This window comes from Notolepis coatsorum (assembly GCF_963971535.1).
Source record: "Notolepis coatsorum genome assembly, contig: SCAFFOLD_2140, whole genome shotgun sequence".
Lineage (NCBI taxonomy): Eukaryota > Metazoa > Chordata > Actinopteri > Aulopiformes > Paralepididae > Notolepis > Notolepis coatsorum.
This window is the reverse complement of record NW_028171874.1, coordinates 7,084-10,000: the sequence shown is the minus strand read 5'-3', so window position 1 is coordinate 10,000 and position 2,917 is coordinate 7,084.

Below are 2,917 nucleotides of genomic sequence, written 5' to 3'. Positions count from 1 at the left end.
AGTGGAGGCTAGACGGAAAGATACAGTGGCTGCGGAACACTTGTGGCGTGTTTACAGAGGAAATTAGTGGTTTGGATGCTATTCTTGGTTGTCTCAATGATATATACCATAGTGTATCATATAGTGTAGGAGGTTGTGTTCCAGCTGTGAGCTGGTGACTGAAGACTCAGAGTGGCTGGTATTACATCTACGGTGCCCACCATCCCGCCTAAGTGCCCTTGAGGAAGGCCCTGAACCCCCCAAAGACACTGCTCCAGGGGCGCTGCACTGCGGGTGACCCTGTGCTCTGACCACTCTGGTGAAATGCATATGTGTGGGGGACTGTGTGTATGTGTAACTAGGAGGGATATGAGGACTGTGTGTATGTGTAACTAGGAGGGATATGAGGACTGTGTGTATGTGTAACTAGGAGGGATATGAGGACTGTGTGTATGTGTAACTAGGAGAGATATGAGGACTGTGTGTATGTGTAACTAGGAGGGATATGAGGCCTGTGTGTGTGTGTAACTAGTAGGATATGAGGACAGTGTGTGTGTAACTAGGAGGGATATGAGGAATGTGTGTGTGTGTAACTAGGAGGGATATGAGGACTGTGTGTATGTGTAACCAGGAGGGATATGAGGACTGTGTGTGTAACTAGGAGGGATATGAGGACTGTGTGTATGTGTAACTAAGAGGGATATGAGGACTGTGTGTATGTGTAACTAAACAAAACACAAGAAATGCGTTACCTGCAAAGCCCCTGTATTGTTGTGTATTTGACAAATAAACAACTTGAACTTGAACTTGGAGGGATATGCAAAAAGACACATTTCAATTGCCTTGTGTACATTGAAAATAAAAAGAATCCTCTTCTTCTTCTTATCACAAACGACGTGCTCATATTATTCTCCAACATCACGAGCGCTGTTGCGTAAGTCGTGACACATGCCGACGCGACCTTTCAACCTTTGGGCCCGATCTGCTGCCCATTTCGAACGCGTGAACTCAAATCGGTGGGAAGCGCCTTAAAAAAAAAAGCCAAACGCGCTCTCTCGTTGTTTCAAGTCCTTTCTAGTCTGACGCCCTCGTGCGTTCGGGGCCGCCAACGTAAACAGGTCCGGCGGTCAGAGGGAGAGACACCCAATACTTCCCCCCGCAGTCCTTCGAGCCATGCTGCACGACACGTCTCGCAGACATCACAGGTGTGAGAGTGGACGGGATGGCGGAGCGGAGTACCACGTTACTCTGTCAACAGCGGAACAAGCTCCGCTGACACTCGCGCCGCCGCATTCCTCGTCCGTCAATAGACCCCCTGATTGCTGTGAGCGTCAACGCGGCTAGAACAGATCCCGTTTACAGCTGAGTGGTGCGCGGCTCTACGCCCGGTCGTCCCCCTTGAGGAGTGTAGCGGGGCGAGAGATCGGGCCAGGATAAACTTGTCCCCCGCCGCTGATCTGAATTACCCTCGCCGAGAGGTGGCCGAAGTTAAGAGATTTATGAATACCAAGAGAGGGATGGAGGGAGGGAGAGAGAGAGAGAGTGAGGAATAGATACAGGAACAGAATAAAGAACAGAGATACAGTAGTAGGGCAGATAGACAAGCATAGAGAGAGAGAGAGAGAGAGTAAAAGATTATGGTATTCATGACTTTCTGAAAGAGTGAGATTATACCTAGCCTACATAATGATGTAGGCTGAGCCTCTTCAAACTTCCAAGCCACTGACAGAAAGTAAAGACAGGAAGGTAGCGTCACTGAAGCTATAGCTAGCTAACTAGGTTTACGTCTGAACAAAATGCAGAACAATAACATATAACTCAAGTGGCATCACAGATGCTTCAATAATAATCTTTATTTTTTTCACTTTTTCTCTTCCTCTGTATTATTCTCCCATCCCAATTTAGTCGTTATGCCAATCCTCCCCTCCCCTTCGTGGTCGTTGCGCGCATTTTCCCCCTACTTGCCGGTCTAGGGAGCCCCAAAGTCTATCACATGCTTCCTCCGATACATAGGAGACAGCCAGCAGCCTCTTATTTTTTTTTTATCCACTTTTTCTCCATATTTTTCTCCCATCCCAATTTTCGTGTTTCCAATTCTCCCCTCCCCTGTCTTGAACGTTGCTCGCATATTCCCCCCACTGGTCGGTTGTAGGGAGGATAGAAGCCTTGCATCACATGTCCCCTCCGGTACACGAGGAGGCAGCCTGTCACATCTTTTCACCTGCCAGCGCGGACTCTCATTGGCGAGGTGTAACGTGTGGGGGAGGCTCACGCTGCCCCCGCTACTTCCTGTCTCTGCTCTGCAGGCGTCCCCCAACCGACCTGTAGGAGTCGCTGTCCACAACGTCCAGATTACCACCCATCGACTTCCACCCGCTGATTCTGCCAATTGAGCCAGTATGACGGCCGGCCCAAGCCGGAGGCAATGCTGACACCCGGATTCGAGACCGGAGTCTCTTGCATTGGTGACGAGCGCAATCTCCGCTGCGCCACCCAGCCGCAGGTCACCTGCATCCTTCCCTTGCTGTGCAGGCGCCCTGACCGACCTGTAGGAGTCGCTGTTTACAACAACCAGGATACACCCACTGGCTTCCCACCCTCTAACACTGCCAATTGTGTTAGTATGACGACCGACCAAGCCAGAGGTAGCGCTGACAGCCAGATTCGATACCAGTGTCTTTGCGGTGGTAGACAGACGCTTAGTCCGCTGCGCTACCCGGCCGCCCGCTTCAATAATAATCTTAGAAAATAAAGTATTTGATCTGGCAATGGCCCTGTTATAGGTGCGTAATACGTGCTTCAGATCCCCCAAAGTGGAAACTGAAAAGATTCAAAAACAAATTGGTGCCACATTCAATGAGCCTATACTTAACAAGTAGGATAGAAAAGTGGACAGTGCAATATGCAAGGACTGTGCAATATGAAATAACCTTGGACT